The following is a 20,240-nucleotide window of genomic DNA, read 5'->3' as shown; positions in this document are numbered from 1 at the left end:
TCGCATCGTTATTTGTCGCTTTACAAGGTGGCACCAAGGTCGTCGGCAATTTATACGCGAATGTCCTGCCTCGGCCTATAACGTTAAAACGCGCGCAGAAGATGAGTCGTGATAACGAAAATGGTAAATACATTTTCCCGATGTCACGGCGGACATCATGTCCACCTACAAACGGGAAGAAACGGGTATGCATTAACGTGTCGGTTGATGATAATCGCTACTGGGGGGAGGGAGGATGACAAGATCCATGCAAAGATGCAGTTTAGAAACGTAAGCTCCCTCGAACGAACGTGTTCCTACACGAATGGCCTTAAATTTCAAAGGCCATTCGGCTGTTATCTCCGTGTATATGACTATATAATTCCGCAAAATGTATGCGATGCTTCAGACCCTCCATCTCCCTCTCTTTCTCCTCCTCTAATGATAGAGTCAAATATAATTGCAAACGTAATTATAATCGTATCATTTATTTCTTTTGCTATAGAAAGAGACCTTTTCTTATAAGATTAATCAATGATTTTTTATTTATCTTATGTTATCAAATTACACGCTTAATTATTATTTTATTATTTTATAAAATTGTTTTATAATTATATAATTATATAACTATTTTATAAAATTATTTATTATAAAATTATTTCATTACATTATAAAATTATACCAATCATTATTATTATTTATTTATTTTAATTCATGGAATGATAAATTGTACAAATTTATCTTTATGATAATTAAATTATTTACATTCATATTATCTCTATCACAATAAGGGATGATTAAATTCTTATTAATTATTTTTCTTTATTCTTCTCTTCAAGATTAATTTCACATAAACGAGTTAATTTTGAATTTGACAGATTCTTATGCCATTTGCATCAAAATTTACTTGATGTTTAGAAGCGCAGCTCGCTCCTAATGACGTCACGCGAGCGACTGCATCTCCCAGGGGAACGAAGAGGAGGCGGGGGAAGGCGATGCTCGCCTTTATTGTCGAGCAGTAACTCGGTACGCTGGACTCGGTAGCGTCAGGCAGACAGGGCTCAGCTTCGTAAGTGACGTTTCTCAGAAGCGGAGAGACGTCGAGCGCGGGCGGACGTCCTCCCTTCTCGCTGCCGTTCCCGTCTCGGGGAACGAGCCATGCGAGAGTGGCATTCCCGACAATCGTTCTCGAAAATCTCTCACGGTGCGCGAAGCCCCTCACCCCCTTCCCCCGCCCCTCGCGAAACTCTCGTTGTCTTATTCCCGCGTCACCCACGCCCGACAGACCTCTCTCTCTCTCTCTCTCTCTCTCTCTCTCTCTCTCTCTCTCTCTCTCTCTCTCTCTCTCTCTCTCTCTCTCTCTCTCTCGGAGAGCGGAGGGGGTGGGAGGATGATGAGCCCGAAGGGTCCGGAATTATCAGTCGCGTGTGATCGTCCGGAATCTCGCGACCCCCGACAAGGAGGATGGCCATCCATAATTCAAGCAATCCGGCCAACGAAGGCGCCGATTGGCTCTTTACTCGCGCATCGAAAAGCGACGTTTCTTCGTCTTCGTTTCTTTTGTCCTCTTACGTGTCAATTTCGCCGACAGCGACGAGACCGGGGGAGGGGGGGGATGGAGGTCGAGAACTACCCCCTTTTTAATGGAATTTAAATTGTCATCGTTTCTCACTCACCTTCTAAAGGGGAAAGTAAAATTAAGAAAGCAAATCAAGCTACGGTCTCTCGCGATGCGTTTGAGAGAAGCTGCACACACGTGCGCACGATATAAAGTTAGACTTTATTGCGCGGTAGTAATTAAGGATGAAATGCGCGCTTTCGCGAAACGCAAGCGAAAAAATATGATGTCTGTATTCGTGTGGTTACAGGATACGAGGCGCATACGCACGGCAGATCGCAGGCGCACAAGTGTAACGTGTACGGCCATCGAGTGGAACCGAGCGGAACCAGGTATGATTGTTGCACTAATAATGAAAAAAAAAAAAAAGATTCTCCGATCGCAACACGCGACGGACGGTCAGCTCGCTTCGATTCCTGCGGCGTCTAATTAACCGATAATTAAATTAGATTACCTTCTTATTAATCTCGTTTTATTTCTCACGTCAATTGCCATTATATATTATTATTAATATTATTATTCATATTATATTATTAATATATTATTATTATATATTATTATTAATATTAATTTATAATATTATATTATTAATATATTATTATTATATATTATTATTAATATTAATTTATAATATATTATTATTAATATTAATATTATATTATTAATATATTATTATTATATATTATTATTAATATTAATTAATAATATATTATTATTATATATTATTATTAATTATTAATATTAATATTAAATTATTAATATATTATTATTATATATTATTATTAATGTCATATATATAATATATATCGCTTGAAGAGAAGAAATTTTGCTATAACTGCGATTTTTAAGAGACACAAGGGCGATTCTAATTCCTTCGCGAGCCGATTGAAATAAAGCAATTAGAAAATTACCATACGTAATGTCGGCCGTTTCCGAAAGTGGTACCGAGGAACGGTTTGAAGCCGAATGCTATCTGATAAGGAGCGTTTCCGTGCGTTTAAACGACGGCATGCAATGCATTCTTCCTATGTGGCAACTCTCGTCTATAAAAGAGAGAAAGAGAGAGAAACTGTGGGCCTCATTAGAGCCGAACCTCGCCCCCGCTCAGGGAAAATCGCGGATCCATCGAAGAGAGATCCAAGGTCTCTCTTTCTTGTTTCCCTGCCCCAACCTTGTTTTCAACGACGATCCAAAATCTCGTTGCGTGTCGTGAGCCTGGCGAAGCCTGAAGGACATTTCACGCCGCATAATGATGATCGTGAATAAAAGATTGCGAGAAAATGTGGGAATTTTAATTAAGCTTTTTGGCCTCGTATTCTTATGCTCTGTTCTTTGGAAAATATCCACTGACCACCGAGCGATCATGGGAACCGTGCTCGGTTAATTGGGACTTTATTTATGTTTTACGAGCCGCTTTAATATAACTCGACATCTATTGTTAATTGAGAATTATTCACGCCCTTGTCCGCGATATACTTTGAACTTATTTTAAATAATAAGGAGATTTTATTCTCTGCAAGTGAGACAAGAGATTTGGTAAAGATTACTTTTAAAATATTTTAATTTCATTCCCGTTTTGTGGGAAATCTTCAAGAGTGTATATTTGTTTTTCTTAAATATTTAATTATCATTTCATGCAAGGAGAATTTATGCACCTTATTATTTCCTAGAGAAGAACTTTTCCTCTTTTAAATAAATTCTTCCATGAAAAAGTCACGATTTTGAAAAGAAGATCAATTGTTTGCTTTGTGAGAAATATTCGAGATATACATATACATATTCTTCTTAAATATTTAATTATTATTTCTAGGCAACACAAGGAAAGTTCATGTTCCTTATTATTTTCTAGAGAGAATAATCTTTTCTCTTTTAAATAAATTTCTTCATAGAAAATTACGGTTTCGAAAAGATATTTGCAATTGTTTACTTTATGAGAAATCTTCAAAAATGTGCATATATTTTTCTTAAATATTTAATTATTATTTCTAGGCAACACAAGGAGATTTTAACCTTATTTTTTAGAAATAATTTTCCTCTTTAAATAAATTTCTTATAAAAAATACGTTTCGAAAAATATTTGCATTGTTTACTTATGAAATTTAAAATTTATTTTTCTAAATTTATTATTTTCTAGAAATAAAGATCAATCTTATTTCTAATTTCCTCTTTTAAATAAATTTCTTCATAAAAAAATTACGCTTTCGAAAAGATATTTGCAGTTGTTTACTTTATGAAGAGAAATCTTCAAAAATGTGCATATATTTTTCTTAAATATTTAATTATCATTTCTAGACAGTATAAAGAGATTTCAAGCTCCTTATTAGTTTCTAGAGAAAACAATCTTCCCTCTTTTAAATAAATTTAAGAAAAAATCGGATTTCGATTTCTGAAATGTTAATTTGAATTTAATATCTATTCCGATCTGTCTACAGAATCGTACGAAGGGGGAGGAGGGAAACTAATTCTTAATCGAATAATCGAATACGAAGCGAGGATAAATGTTCGCGAAGCGAGTGCCGGGGGGGTGAAAGCGAGCTGGCAGATTTCCTGCGGAAGCCGTCGCCGGGATGCGTCCTGAATTCGCTCGTTCCGAAAATCCTTTTGTATTTTAATGCCGCCGGCCGATATTTGAGCGGTGCTGGCGCGCACGCCCCGCTTGTATTCAAAGCAGCCTTAACTAATTTGAATAAGGAATAAAGTGCCTTTTCGAAGTGATATAAGCGAAACGCGCCGGCCTCCGCTCTCGGGCCTCGCTGCAGGACATTTTATCTAATCTTGTCATGCCATGTAAGGCGGAATGGGACAGGCAGCTCTTAAAAGTCGCAGCCACCGACGTTATTATTTAAATAAGGTCCCCCCTCTGTCTCTGTCTCTCAAGCAAGGCGCCTTTTTTCATCTCGCGCGTCTGCCAGTTAAGGTAAAGATATCGATGCCTTCCTCCTCGAAAAAGTTCACATTATTCGCGATTTCGACAAAAGGGTCGCAAGTATCGATCGTTAATCCTCTATCAAATTAATCAAAATTACCGATAGACAGTTTTAAGTCGCAATCGTGTCATTTTGACGACGAGCGCAACTTTTGGAGAGCGTCTTGCACCGATTGTTGGCAACTTACGAGCATCGTTTTGAAACGCTTAAAATCGAGACTCATCAAGGCTGCATTTTGAATTTTATCACTCGATGAAGAAAGTCGCGAGGAATGTCCAGACATTCCAGCGCGATCGCGTCGCGCGCTCTTTCCGCTCTCCGCCTCGTCCTCCCTCCATGAAACATTTATATAAAACATACTGGCGCGCACACAATCGGCGATCGCGTCGCTTCGACGTGCGTCGCATGACGAATGACGGCGGGTGGAAATAAAAAGAGGAACTTACCTATACGGCCGATAGGGATGCGCGATAAGGCTAATGGAAACACGTGCCAATAATACGCCCGTGGAGTAGAATGGAAAGACGTGTAATGAAAGGTTGCGCGCGAATAATATGTAACTGTCTCGCCGCAACGCGCTCCGATTTTGCGACGCAACAGGATCGCCGAGCCGTCGAGCGAATACCTTTTTCCCGTCCGATAATGGAACGGACAAGGCGCCGCATCGACGTTGTCGTCGACTGGAGCTGGAAAATGTGGAAATTCGAGAGAGAGAGAGAGAAAAAGAGAAGGAGAGAGTTCTCCATGCATATTTTTATCGCGTCGCCCGTTCGCGGCTGACGTGCAATGTTTGTCCGTTGGTTTGTTGCCTTTGTATCCTCCCTTGTATAGGAAAATTTCTGGAAATTCAGTTTGAGTTTGAAGGAATCGTAAGGATTCTGATTGAGGAATCTGTGGAGATTCAAGTCAAAAGTGTATGATTCAAAATGAAGCGTAGAAATTTTAAAAGTAGATTTTGTTTGCTTTCTTTAATGTTTTCCCAAAATTCTTTCTCGATTTCCATTTTTACCGAACAGAAAATTTTGTCAGATAGAGAAATTTGCAATAGGAGGATTGGTTAATATTTAATTTTCATTGAAACTATGAATTGATTTATTTGATTAAATAGAGCCAAGATGTCAATTAAATATTTTGAATTTTTTATGAAGGTAGAATTAAATTTTTAATTGCTTCATTTTTATCATATTGTTCATTCGCGTGTGACATGCATTTGTTTGTTGTTATTATATCTTCTCACAGAAAAATTTCTGGGATTTGATGGAAATTTAGTTTGATTTCGAAGGAATCATAAGGATTCTGATTGAGGAATCTGTGGAGATTCAAGTCAAAAGGGTATGATTCAAAATGAAGCGTAGAAATTTTAAAAGTAGATTTTGTTTGCTTTTTTTAATGTTTTCCCAAAATTTTTTCTCGATTTCCATTTTTACCGAACAGAATATTTTGTCAGATAGAGAAATTTGCAATAGGAGGATTGGTTAATTGAAACTATGAATTGATTTATTTGATTAAATAGAGCCAAGATGTCAATTAAATATTTTAAAATTTTTATGAAGGTAGAATTAAATTTTTATTTGCTTCATTTTTAACATATTGTTCATTCGCGTGTGACATGCATTTGTTTGTTGTTATTATATCTTCTCACAGAAAAATTTTTGGGATCTGATGGAAATATATAGTTTAATTTCGAAGGAATCATAAGGATTCTGATTGAGGAATCTGTGGAGATTTAAAATAGAAGTGTAAGATTCAAAATGAAGTGGAGAAATTTTAAAAATAGATTTGCTTTCTTGTTTTCTCAAAATTCTTTCTCGATTTCCATTTTAATCGAACAGAATATTTTATCAGATAGAGAAATTTGCAATAGCTCAATGAGGATTAGTTGATATCTAGTTTTCATTGAATCTCGGAATTGATTTAGTTGATTAAATAGAGCCAAGATGTCAATTAAATATTTTGAATTTTTTATGAAGGTAGAATTAGATTTTTATTTGCTTCATTTTTATCATATTGTTCATTCGCGTGTGACATGCATTTGTTATCATATCTTTCTACAGAAAAATCTCTAGAATCTGATTGAAATTTAGTTTGATTTCGAAAGAATCATAAGGAAAAAATTTCGAAAGATTCGGGTTAAGAAATTTAGATCAAAAATATAATATTTGAAAATCATAAAAATTATAAAAGTAGATTTCATTTGCTTTCTTTGTTTTTCCAAAATTCTTTCTCAATTTTCATTTCACATTAGAATCAAGCAGAATATTTAAAACACTTTTATCAGATGGAGAAATTTGCAACGGATCAAATAGGCTTATTGGTGGTCGATATCTAATTTTCGTTGAAGCTGGATTAATCAAAGACTAGAGAACCAAGATAAGGAAACTAAATATTCTGAATTTTTATAGACATTTTTAGAATCAGATATTTGAAGAAAAATGAAGAATAAATATCGTTCATATTATTTTATATCATTTACCATCTTATCTAGTCGCACGATGTGACACCAATGATAGAAATACCGATCCGCACACAAACATACGCATCTGTATTATCAAAATAGTTTCATGCATTAATTATCAGATGACACTAAAAACATAGAGGAGCAAAATTGAAGGTACAAAGGCTCACACGCGACACGGGACGCCGGGACGATAGATGTATCTCTTGTTTTGTCGTTATTAAGCGGTCATCGTGCATGTCAGGAAGCGGTTAAGATAATCTCGCTGCAAAATCGTAGCGGGTTCGCGGCATCGCCGGGATCGCTGGAGGAACAAAGTCCGAGGCATATCGCCGCGAGCGATATATGCCACGAGGCCCTTCGAGGTATATCCGGGGAACAGGTGAGGAGCCGTAATAATATGGAAATGATAGGCAGCGCGAACGATTTTGCGGCGGAGCGGATATACAAAGCGCCGGCTGTAAACGCGTTTGTTGGTTCTTCCAACCGCAACCAGCTCGGTTCGCTTTTATTGCGCGAGCCTCCTTCGCGGAGGGTCTGTCATTTCTCTCTCTCTCTCTCTTTTTTTTAATCCTCTTCTCCCTCGATTCGAAATATAAATCATGGCGGCAATTTCTAAATAATACCTGCAAGTGTATAAAAATTATTATTTCTCGCTGGGACGCTTGAAAGGAACGAGCAGGACGTCGGGCCTCGTTTCCTGAAATTCTCGAGCCCGAGGCTCGAGATCGACGACGCCCATCGATCATTCGCGCTCGGTACCGAGGGACGTTTGAAAAATGCTCTTTGGGCGCTTAATCGCCTAAGGTGAGCACGACTGACGGCAACAACGACGAGGACGATGACGACGACGACGACGACGACGGTATGGTCAGCCAGGGCCGAGCTGGCCTACATCGTACAGCTCGGCCTGGTGGCTCGTGAGCACGCAATCTGATAAGCCTAGACGTGGCTCTCGTGCCGAAATAAACCGTCGCGCTTTACATAATGCGCGGAGAAAGAGGGAGAGGGCGAGGGAGGCAGGGGGAGAGAAGAAGGAAAGCGCGCGATGGAAAGGGTGGGAAGGAGAAGGACGAAGACGAGGGCTGTTGAGCGTGGTGCATGTCCATTTCCGCGTGTTTGCATCGCCCATCTCGTCCATGGCTAGTACAAGAGGTAGACGGGAAAGGCGGGAGGGTAGCAGAAGCCGGAAAGATCGCGAAATGCTTTAAATCGTGCGCACGAGTCGTCTCCTCCAGCTTGTTTTTCCAAGACTTTCTCGAGTCTCGATTGGCTCCCTCGCCTTCGATTGAAATTTTTAATCTGATATTTATTTGAATAATTTGCGAAATTACTTAACTTGTAGTTTTATTTCCAAAATTTTCCTAACAATAAATAGAAACCTGTTCAAAGAATAAAATTTGAAAAAATTCTCCTAAATTAAATTATCTATAAACTATCGCTAAGGAAATTTCTACGAGAAAATCTCTATGAGAGAAAAATTATGTTTTTTTATGGCTCCTTTTTATTGGCTCCCTCGCCTTCGATTGAAATTTTTAATCTAATATTTATTTGAATAATTTGCGAAATTACTTAACTTGTAGTTTTATTTCCAAAATTTCCCTAACAATAAATAGAAAACTGTTCAAAGAATAAAATTCGAGAAAAATTCTCCTAAATTAAATTATCTATAAACTATCGCTGAGGAAATTTCTACGAGAAAATCTCTATGAGAGAAAAATTACGTTTTTTTATGGCTCCTTTTTATTGGCTCCCTCGCCTTCGATTGAAATTTTTAATCTGATATTTATTTGAATAATTTTGGTAATTACTTAACTAGTTTTATTTCCAAAATTTTCCTAACAATAAATAGAAAACTGTTCAAAGAATAAAATTCGAAAAAAATTCTCCTAAATTAAATTATCTATAAACTATCGCTGAGGAAATTTCTACGAGAAAATCTCTATGAGAGAAAAATTGTTTTTTTTATGAGAAAATTGTGGCTAAAATTAGCAAAATTTCGATTCGAGTCTTTACGAAATTTTCATGGCGGATACCAGGATACGCGAGCTCGTGAAAGTCGCCAGGTTTCGACGCGGTTAGGTAGACGTAAGGCGGAATGGCGAATCGTAGAATGGCTCGGAACAACGAGAAAGCCAAGGCTGAGTGGCTGCCGGATGGGGTGAGGTGGAGAGAGGCGGGTGGTGGAGGTTGAAGAAGTCAGGATGGCGCGGAGTTAGCCAGCCGAGACCGACGGTCACGCGAGCTCGACGCATCCGCGCTGTGTCCTGCTGTTATTTTTATCCGCGACTCGAGAGGGGAAATGATGTATGCCGCAAAATGTGTGTCGGCTTGTCTAAATTTTCCATAATGTGTCACGCCTCCTGCTTCTCGATTGAAATGTCCTTTTCTCCCCTCGCGCTCTTCCTTTTTTCCTATCTCTCTCTTTCTTTTTTTTTCTCTTCTTAATGAAAGAATCAGGTCTTGAACGAAATCTTATTTATTTCGCTCGAAAATTATTGCATCTTTGTTTTTATTGAGAAGTACATTTGAATGAATCTCTCTTCAAATAAATATTTATTATTTATTCAGAATTTATTTATATATTTTTTATTCTTTATTCAGTAAATTGTCATTTTATATGTTTTATATATATAAAATAATTTACTGAATAAAAGATTTGAAAAATATAAATATTTATTATTTATACAGAATTTATTTATATATTTTTAACTGTTTATTCAGTAAATTGTCATTTTATATATATTTTTATTTTATCGATTAATTAAAGTAGAAAATTAAATTAAAAATCAGGATGAAACGTGGGGAGAAGAAATTTCGACAAGTCGCAAACCGACGAGCTTCCGACGCATTTTCACGACCGCGTCGATTTTTCTTTCTTCTTTTAAAGGCGAAAATGAACGCTAAGGAAGTCTGTTGCGGCATCGATGACGAAGAGCAATCGACGCGGAACGACGACCACGCGGGAATTATCATAATTTCATAATTAGCTCGTTCTCCAGGGGTCCTGTCTCGAGGCAGCAATATTTAAACGCACGTCGACAATCGCATCGTTTTTTACGTCGTCTGTCTCTCGAACGCCGACGGATTCGTTGCTTTCGCTGGGAACATACGCACAAATTGCTCCCACGACTTTGGAATTGTTTGAGCAACTCGAGAGAATTACCAGACGCGGATTTATTTAATAAAATTCTGTCTCTTACTCGCCAACTTTTCTCCCAATCTTCTATCTTCATATTATTCATATTATTCATGTTAGTCAATTCGATGACGATGGTGTGCTGTAGTCTATTTATATCAATATTACATAATCACCTAATAATATAATCATTTAGAATTCGTGTACCGTATAATGCATGATTTTAGATTAGATATATAGGCTCTGTTTTATTCTTTCGAGATAATTTATGAATAATAACGTGGATATTTTTGGCTCACAATATAATTATTTATAATTGTATATATCATAATTAATTTATGAAGACGATTCAACATTAGGCAATATATGTTACTCTGTTAAAATAATTTATCAATAATATACATAACATGGTCTCTCTTTCTCTCTTGTTTCTCTTTCTCTCTTTCTCTCTTGTCTGAAAAATGGGGAAATATTACAAGAAAATAACTATATTTCATTTACACGCGCACACATTTGAATAAGATTTCAAAGAGCTTGCCACTTTCACGATTTAACTCCGCTTCGATGCGGAAATTTGATGTCACGAATAATGGACAGTGCGGGAGGAGAATTATCTGTCCCGACACGCGTGGTCCACCCTCAGAAAATAACATTCAGAATGATTCATCTCACGAGGGGCTATCGGTTTTTCATCTTGGCTCTCTCTCTCTCTCTTTTCCCTCTTTCTTTTAGCGCAACATACTTCTTCCTTACTCGGATAGGAAGAGAATCGAGCCTGTTAGATATACGTTTCCCGATAGCAAGCCAAGCAGCCCCCGTTTTAACATAACGTCTCTCGAATCTCTCTCTTTCCATCTCTTTCTCGATTCGAATATATCTTATACTTATTTTTACAAATTAGTCCAACGCAACTGAAGCATGCACCTCCGAAAGTACGTATTAAACGCGTATTCCTCTCTTTCCTTGCATGCATTTCTTAAATAATTCATGATACAATCTGCATATTAACGTTTCATAATCATGTATATTTATTTTTTGCATGGGCCATAAATTTAAGAAAATAACTAGAGATTTTTAAACATTTTATCGCGAAAACACAAGTGTATTCATCAATAGAAACGGAAAGTTGATTGCTTTTGCAAACATTATTCGGGAAGTGTTGAAGAGATCGATCGAAAAATTCGTGATATCATTTCCTGAGCTTATCGTATCTTGAATATTTTAGTGTCAACAAATTTTTCAAACCAACTGAATTTATGATTATCAAGGGAAACAGTAAATATCGGCTTTAATTACATAAATCATACTCGTTTAATTTTATTCTCTGTCAAGACCTGCGCAAACCTGATCACCAGCAGAGATCTCAATCTCCTCTGCTAATTAACTGCATTAACGAGAAAATGCAAAGTATCCTGCTTATATTTTTTACATCTGTTTAACAATAAAGGAAATTTATTACGATATAAATTTTAAAAGTTTACCATTTAAAATCTCTCTTTACTTCGTCGCGAATGAGCGCGAAGCGCTGCAGATGCAAATATGTAAACGAAATTTGTCGAAGCAAAAGCCTATTTTCGGTGGCAACGTCGAAAAAAAGAAAGACATAACGGAATCTCGACCGAGCAGTTTTATTGTTACTTACTCGACATGGCAACCATAATCAAACCGAGGCGAGAAATCGCGTGGTAGCCAGCGGCCGGAGATTATTGTCGAAAAGTGGGCAGCAGCTGATGACCGGAACCGCATTTAAATACGTAATTGCCCCGACTAATGCCCGCGTTTTGCTCGTCTTCCTCTCTCTCGGTCTCTCTCTTTTTCGAATTCTGCTCATCGAGGTTTCGATGATTTGCTTCCGTCACCTGCCCCTCTCGATTTCACATGCAAAGTGCATCCTGCACTCGCCGATACAAATTTAATTAATTAATATCTCGGACATGAAGTTGACTGAAGGATGTTTTGTACCTATTTTCAAAATATTGACAATTTAATGAAAATTGTACAGAATGTCCTTACATATGTTTAGAATCTTCAGTACAATTTTTAAATCGATTCACAAGTTATAAGGATTTTAATTTGCACCGAATTAACATGTGTTCTTATGGGAAATGTAGAACCACGTCGGTTCAAATGACAAAAACACATGGAAATAATATTCAGAATTTGTTGAAAATTTGCAAAAGTTTAGATACAGAGGAAATATTTGGTCAAATAATATTATACAAGTACTAATTGGTTAAAAAGATATTAAATATAATTCAATCAAGTTAGCCATGTATCTGTCACAAGGCGAAATTCTCTGCCACAAGTTAATCATTTCGATTAACAAAATTCGGAATATTTCAATAAAAACGTAATAAATATTAAAAAATACATCTCTGTACTGTAACTAAGATCAAATTATAATATTCCACACAATTTCTTACTCAAAATACACCAAAAGTGGATATATTCGTCAATATTGATTTTCAGCTACTTTTTGCTGGGATTGTACATACAAAACATCCTTAATGATTCCTTACGAATTTTGAAAATATATTTAAAACTAGAATTAAAAATAATTTTCTGTGGATGCAGGTTTTCTGTGGAAAGTTGAAAAAGTAATATTGATTCAATGTAATTGAAATTTATTTTATTAATTCGACAACATTACTAATCGAATACATCATGTGCTGATTTGATTAACAACCCAGCAAACCAAGTAACATTTATATAATTGTTAGTTGTAATTTCCCACTCAATTATATAACTGTTATATAACTGTTATATAACTGTTATATAACTGTTACATAAATTATTTGGTGTTTGTTGAGAATATTATCGAATTAATCGAATAAATTCCAATTACATCAATGTTGATTGAAGCTCATTTTTTTGTACACTATTTTATACTTTGCTCATTTTAATTTGCGATTTGAAAATTGAGGCTTTCGTGACAATCTATCTGCGATTGAAAATAATTTTCTGTGGATGCAGGTTTTCTGTGGAAAGTTGAAAAAATAATATTGTGTGTGATTCAATGTAATTGAAATTTATCTTATTAATTCGACAACATTACTAATCGAATACATCATGTGCTGATTTGATTAACAACCCAGCAAACCACTTAACATTTATATAATTGTTAGTTGTAATTTCCCACTCAATTATATAACTGTTATATAACTGTTGCATAAGTTATTTGGTGTTTGCTGGGAATATTATCGAATTAATCGAATAAATTCCAATTACATCAATGTTGATTGAAGCTCATTTTTTGGTACACTATTTTATACTTTGCTCATTTCAATTTGCGATTCGAGAATTGAGGCTGACAATCTATCTGCGATTGAAAAACATTAAACCGAGCTTGCACGCGTCCTTTTTTCTCAAACCTGCGCGCGTCGTACGACAACTCCGGTTTATTCGCGACAGCGAGTGCGTCCACCGATGGCGACGTACACACGTACGCGGGACGGCTTTTCAATTCCACCGAGTGGAAAGCCCCATTGATACGCATGCAAAACAGGAGGAGGACGGCGTTTTGTGTCACGTACGAGCGCGCAAACACGCTCACCCACACGTGGACGCGTAGGAGACGAGGACGGCGGGGGGAAAGAGGGTGTCTGGTGAATCGGAGACACGTTAGAAAACATGGCGGGAGGAGGAGGGAGGAGGAAGAGAATTCCCCTCGCTCCGAATGGCGCGTTACACATGTACTTTTACGCGAAGGGGGATGTATTAGAAGTAGGCGAGGAAGAGGAGGAGGTTGAAAGAGACAGCCGGGCGAGCGAACGAGGCCTGTCTTGTCGCAGTGTGCGGCTCGCACACCTTGTACCTGATGTCCCTGTGTAAAGATTCATTAGGACGGTCAGAAGAGAGAGAGAGCGACGGAGGGAGGGAGGGAGGGGGTGGACTCGTCGATACTAAGCACTTCTTTATGCGCTTCCGCTCGAAGGCAGCGTGTCCCGTACACGCCGCAATCGCGACGACGCACTCGCGACACGTTAGAAAAAGCGGAAGTGGAGGAGGAGGAGCTCGACGAGAGAGAGAGAGAGAGAGAGAGAAGTCGGATACATATATCGTGCGCATGCATGCGACTACATCGGCATCAACGGCAGCCAACGAGCACCCGCTCTCTCTCGTCTTTTGTCCATCCACGCGAGGCGACGGCCGATTGTGCGACGCGTTGATAATTTTAAAACAATGCCGACCGGCCCGGCCGCACATTGTGCAAAAATCACGGGGACACCCGGTGAAAAGAGAGCAAAAGAGGAGAGGAAGAAACGAGAGAGGACGCGGATAGGAACGGGTGGAAGGGAGGGAGAAAAAGGGGGATGGATGACAGCGCGCGCGCTTTTATCTTGTTATTATTGACGGGAAGCCAACCTCTGCCTCTCGATCTGCTGCTAATCGACCGTTGTTGCGCCAACATCGGAGATTTTCGCGATGGAAGCCGATCGCTCCTGGCTCCCGAGAAAAATGCCCGATCATACGCTCGCCCAGCTCGGCGATGACGATGGCCGAGGGATGACACGCTCATCCGGACACAGGAGACGAAGGAATCGCGTTGATTGAAACGACGGTGGGTCTTCTAGAGCCTACCAGTGCCAACTATTAGCGTTTTCAAGCGAAGCTTTGATCGCTCTGAAAGCGACTCGACCAACCCAATTTCGAAAGTGGGGACTTTGAATCTGATAATATAAGTAATACATTAATGATATAAATAACAGTATAAAGTGCATCCTGTTTGACGCTGTTTCGGCTTGAAAATATTAGATTCTTCGCCTTGATGAATTAATCAAACGCTTATTTGAAGTATCTTATTGATTAATTTAATAATCAAGTAACCCCTAGTAACCCAAGATTGAGTTTAGGACATCATTAATCTCTCTCTGAGCGATCAAAGCTTCATTCGAAATCACTATTGCTAACACTAGCGCTATAAATAATCCCGATCGCTATTATATTCGGATGGATAAGCGCATTCCCTCATGATTTCGAATGCATTGTACGCTTGCTGAGGTATAATGATAAATCACAACGAGAGTTACAGGGACAACGGTGCGTTTTAAATCGACAGATACCGATATAATGGACGCAGAAATTAATACATTTCTTTCTCTATTTTTCTTTTTAAATAAGCCTCTCCCTCTCTCTCTCTCTCTCTCTCTCTCTCTCTCTCTCGCAGCACAAAGCGTCAGTTTTTCAAACAACAGCCTGAGCCGAAATCTTCTCCATGTATCGATGTCCCGCGGTATCATTGCTCCTCGATGCCTCCGGCGTCATTCGATACGATTCGGAATACGTTACACACAGACGGTACACGCGTGCAAATGTGTACCACCCTCTCTCGTCTGCCCCCTCCTCCCCTTCCTCCTCGTCGCATTTGCCGTCGCATACCCACGTTGTGCGTTCTGCAACGAAACAGTGCAAATCACAGCCGCGCGTACACAGCGATGCATGTCATAATGAAGCCCGGGCGACTTTTTGTTTCGGTCCCGTCGGCCGGAAATATCGGCCATTTTGAATTTTCAATTTTCAACGCTCTAGTAAGCCCCTTCGGGCCCCTCCTCCCTCGTCGTGTCCTCCTCCGCCCCCCTTCCTCCTCCTCCTGCTCTTCCTCCTCCTCCTCCTCCTCCACCTTCTGCCGTCTCTCCCTCGCCCTTTCATCCTCCCTTCCTCCCTTCCTCCCTTCCTGCGTCCCCTCCGCGTCGCGTCGAACGAAAGAGTGCACTCGTGCATTGTTACGTGTACGATCCCTTTTGGGATAAAATTTGGAAAGAGGGTCGCGAAAAATTTGGGTAGACACGCAGCAGCTTCCTCCTTTTTCGGAGGATCCTCTCTCACCTCTCGCTCTCTCTTTCTTCTCGGGTCCGCTCTCTTCCTCCCCCGCGCAAGAATCCATTTCGCGGGTGGACGATTTTTATGGCCGATAGCGGAAATAGGAGCGGTAATAGCGTCGGATTCGCGGGCTGATTTCAAGCGAGAGATGCCGGCGATGATATATTCGGGGAGGAGGGGAGATTAATCGCGCTTTCCTTCGCGTTAAAGCAGAGTAAACACGTTAACGTTAACGCAACGTGTTAACAGAACAATTGTTTCGCGGATTGTCTCGCAAAAAAAGCGATAGCGGAGGCATTTATAATAAATGTTCGAGGCAGATCGACGAGAATCTATCCTGGCAAATTTTCATACAAACTTAATTGACATATTTATTACATAATAAATATAAATACAATATATATAATAAATATAAATATATATAATAAATATAATAAATATAATAAATATAAAAAAATTAATATAAAATAAATATAAAATAATAATTAATAATTAATAAAATTAATAATAAATTATAAAATTTATAAAATTAATAAAATAAGTATAAAAAAATGTAGCAATATTTATCGACATACGTGTTCAAAAACTTGTAATGGAAATCGATTTTTTATTCTTTGAGTTTTTTATCTATTATTTGACTTTTAATTACGTGACTTTTAATACACGTATTATTTTTTGTTTCGATTTTAGAACACAAAGTTTGAGCGATCCACGAAGCTGTTTGCGGTCGCGATGATAAGTTTCGCGATAGATAAGTTTGTGAGATACTTACGTGAGCAATGGAGAGTCAAGATCCCCATTTATTTTCAATACGATGTATCGAAGGAGTATCGGCGAGTCACGCAGTGAAAAGTGGCGAGCGGAAAACGAGTCATTTACCGGGCGATTACTGTCAGCTCTCCGTACAATTGGCCGTTCTCCAGCTGTCAAATCATTTATTAACGAGAGTAAGATCGGCATCGATGATCTCGGGCTCTTGTAATTACAGATCGTCGATTGACGGACGTTCCGTTCCCCCTTTATCCCCCCCCCCCGAATCGATACAATGACGCGAGTAAAGACGCGCAGGTGTCGGACCCGGGGCCGACGGAAATTCATTCTCTCTCCTCGGACTCTCGCGGATAACGCATCGCGTGTTTTGCACATTAGTCGAATAGCTGTCCGACATCCAGAAGAGCTCTTGCAAAATTTATTTCTATCGATACTGACATCTCAGGAAACGTCATCAGCGACGCATCGCGTTGATTTAATGCGCGTTTCGACGGCGTTTTACTTTCGTTCTCGTGAAATGCACGGAGGAAATCACGTGAAGCATTATTTCACGCAACGTTGAGATTAAGATTAACACGTTCCATATCATTTGCATAGTTCTTTTTGCAACATGTACTGTGTAATATTTATAAAACTTGCAAATCAAGAAAATAATGTAATGTTTGAAAGAATGTAATGCTTTATACGGGACAAGAAAGTAAAAGAAACAAATCTGATTTTTAAAAGAAAAAGTCATCTGATTATGATTATTGTTAGATGGATACAGATATGCATGCATATATTTGAATATGCTATATATATTTTATTTTTTTCTTTATATATATATTTTCTGTATTTCGTTTAATATTTATTTAGTATTGTTTCCTTTATTTTATTTAACGAATAAATATCATCATATTTAAAGAGATATTTAAAGGGATATTTAATAAGAATTGGGATATGGATATTTAAAGAGATTTAAGAAAAAAGATATTGAATAAAAATTGATATATTTTATAAAAGGGATGTTTAATAAAAATTGGGATATTGATATTTAAAGGGATATTTAATAACAATTGGACTATTTTATAAAAGGAATATTTAATAAAAATTGGGACATGGATAAAGGGATATTTAATAAAAGGGATGTTTAATAAAAATTGAAATATGGATATTTAAAGGGATATTTAATAAATATCGTTCTTTGATTATATATTACTATAACGTGTGATAAAATGCTTGTGATATGACAATGAATAATCTTGACATATAAAACTTGAGACAGAAATTAAAAAACTAGATCATGTGGTGACTTGGGGGCAATTTACATGATTTTAAAAAATATCTTATAATAATATTACATTGTTTAAATAGAGGGAAAATATCAAATTATAATATGAACGAAATTGGGGCAATTTGTGCGACAATAAACATGTTAAAAACAACGTTTCATTCTTCGAAAGAAATCGTCATGAATCATCAATGAGAAAAAAAGGTGTAATCTGCGGAGAGTGAGAATCTATTAAGCTCGTGTCTAGTTTTCCCGTCAAGGAATGTAATAATAATAGGTTGATTGATATCGCGATTATGGATCGCTGATTATATTTCTTGTATTATATTTCTTGTATTTCACATTTAATGAATAAATCTCGTCGCATAATTCTTCGATATATATTAATAGTACAATTGATACTTAAGGATCGATATTTGATTCATAAAATATGATAATACTACATTTTTTTAAATAGCTTTTGTTAGAGCGACGTGTCAATTAACATTTTCTTGACATATAAAAGTTTAAAAAATTAGATTGCACGTGATAACTGATATTTAGGAATCAAAATATGATTATAAAATATAACAATATTTTTATTATATTTTTAATTAATTTTTAATTATATTTATTACATTTTTAATTAATAACTTAAATAATTTATTATAAATTTAATTATATTTTTAATTATTTAAATAACTTTTGTGTGTTGGAGCGACATGTCAATTAACACTCTTGACATACGAATTAAATTTTTGACATATAAATTTAATTTAGCGATGCTGGGCATCAATACATGATTTACAGAATACGATGAAATTACACCTTTAAATTAAATATCAAATTATGGAAAGTGGGGTCGATCCAGAGAACGCGTTTCCTTAAAAGAAATCATCGTGAATCATTGTCGAGAAAAAGGAGAGGGAATCTATTAAGCGCGTCGTTTTCCGAGTAATGTAATAATAACGGTCCGATCAGTATCGCGATTATGGATCGCCGATTGACAGAGGGTCGTTAGACACGATCGGAGACGCGCGTGCGGCGCCGCGCCGACGCACAGGTGTAAACCCCGGTTAACGACACCTGGCTGCGGGAGAGGAGCGCTCCAGACCGAGAAATTATGGCGCGAGTCGCCGCGCGCGTAATATTTATTGCGCGCGCGAGTCTATTATCGTCGTGTAATTTATTCCTCGTCTCTCTTTTTTTTCTGGCGCGCGCTAATCGCGCGATATCTGTATCGATTATGCGGTGTTTTCTCTCGCTTGCCGCTTGTCTTTCCGATGGCACGTATTATCGAGAAACCTGCGAGATTTCTCCAAGTCTTACTTCGATATGGAAAACGACGCACGACTTGATTCCGATTATTTGATCGATAGGATCGATGGCAGCTTTTTCATTTAATTTCTTAAGATTATTATTTCGATTATTTGAAATTAAAAATAGAGATGGTGCAATATATTCTTTAATTATACTGAGGGAAAAATTCTTTTAAATCCAATAAATTTATTTTTTCCTCAAACTTTTGCTTCGAATGGAAGGAATTATTTATTTCATTTAAGCAAAGGCATTTAATTTTAATTAAATACATATTATATTGAGTACATTATTTTTATAGTAAATTAAAAAAATTAGATAAATAAATAAATCAATAAAAATAAGAGTAACATCATCTGAAGATAAAAATCGAAATAAAATTAATAGAGATAAAATTAAATTAAATTAAAAATAAATTCCCTGGACAACTTTGCTATAAATCATTGATTTCTTAAAATTGCTAAATACATGTCTAAAATTTCTGATTCCAGATATTCTGATTCGTCAGGAACGGACCTGAGACAGCCGACATATCCGGAAGGAGTACGAAATTGAAGAGATTTCTGCGCTAGTCGTCTCTTGGTAAACGAGATAGCGGCCATGCGACAAAGAACACGTCGGGGAATTATACTTGTTCGACGGACTACTCAATTTCCTGTCTGCGAAATGACTCGGCGGATTCGATTCTTTCCGAGAGATTCAACTCGTTTTCATCATTGCTGGTGAGCGTCAATAGAAGCGAGGTATTATATTGGATAAGGCGTATTTTCTGGAGCCAAATGACATTTTCAATGCAGCTCCAAAGTTACTTTACTCCCGAAGCAAAATTGTGGAATCATAAATGTTGATCTAGTAGCATTTTTATTTTTTGCAATATATATTTTGCACTTTATTGTTATATTTTATTATGATAAAAGAGTATCTAGAAAATGGAAATAGGTACAGATGAAGGATCATTTATTTAT

The 20,240-nt window shown here is 37.4% G+C and overlaps 1 long non-coding RNA gene across 1 annotated transcript in view; it reads left to right on the top strand.

Annotated features, from left to right (window-relative positions):
* Nucleotides 1–20,240, top strand: part of LOC105248551 — a 95,321-nt gene that overhangs the window by 31,397 nt on the left and 43,684 nt on the right. The window contains exons 3-4 of the long non-coding RNA XR_888981.2: nt 1,848–1,929; nt 19,767–19,997. This is a non-coding gene — a long non-coding RNA (uncharacterized LOC105248551). The remainder of the gene's footprint in view (nt 1–1,847; nt 1,930–19,766; nt 19,998–20,240) is intronic.

Source organism: Camponotus floridanus, unplaced genomic scaffold (genome assembly GCF_003227725.1).
Source record: "Camponotus floridanus strain SB8 unplaced genomic scaffold, Cflo_v7.5 scaffold67, whole genome shotgun sequence".
Classification (NCBI taxonomy): Eukaryota; Metazoa; Arthropoda; class Insecta; order Hymenoptera; family Formicidae; genus Camponotus; species Camponotus floridanus.
The sequence above is the reverse complement of the archived record's forward strand: the minus strand, read 5'-3'. Positions and strand labels throughout refer to the sequence as shown.